Below are 571 nucleotides of genomic sequence, written 5' to 3' on the forward strand. Positions count from 1 at the left end.
AATGTACTCGCGCAGCAGAGTGGTCAGGGGAGTCAGAGGAAATCCCCGCCAGACAAGCGCGCGTTCATATGAAACGTCATCAATCACAGAGCTTCAGGATAATTATACTATATGCCGAGATTAACTATGAGTGGAAATACCACTCACATGTCTACGGTCATACTACGTTGAAAACACCGGTTCTCGTCCGATCACCGAATTTAAGCAACGTCGGGCCCGGTTAGTACTTGGATGAGTGACCGCCTGGGAATACCGGGTGCTGTAGACTTTTTACATTTTTCCTCCAAATTTTAAAGTAGGGGTGCGTGAGAGTCCACACGAACTCGGGCACACATAGTTGGGGCTGAGGTGCAAACATTTTGAGAATATAGACCTCTAATTGCCCGGAAATTGCACTCTCATACCTTAAAAATTATACAGGTACTATATGTTCATATCAACAATGTGCAATTAATTCGCTGGTGTTAGGCCGGTTCGAGGGTCTTTTGAACAAAACGGCGGTCTTCTTCTGTCTAAAGCATCCTAGTTAGTGCCGTAGTAAAATGGTTGGTATATTGTTCAACACCGGTGT

General features: G+C 45.0%; 1 non-coding gene across 1 annotated transcript; it reads left to right on the forward strand.

The window, feature by feature from the left end:
• Positions 1–149: 149 nt before the first annotated feature.
• Positions 150–268, forward strand: LOC117118692. The gene has a single exon (XR_004447082.1). It is a non-coding gene; the product is annotated as a 5S ribosomal RNA (ribosomal RNA).
• The last annotated feature ends 303 nt before the right edge of the window (positions 269–571 follow it).

Source organism: Anneissia japonica, unplaced genomic scaffold (assembly GCF_011630105.1).
Source record: "Anneissia japonica isolate Jap-2015-1 unplaced genomic scaffold, ASM1163010v1 scaffold129704_len1237_cov103, whole genome shotgun sequence".
Classification (NCBI taxonomy): domain Eukaryota; kingdom Metazoa; phylum Echinodermata; class Crinoidea; order Comatulida; family Comatulidae; genus Anneissia; species Anneissia japonica.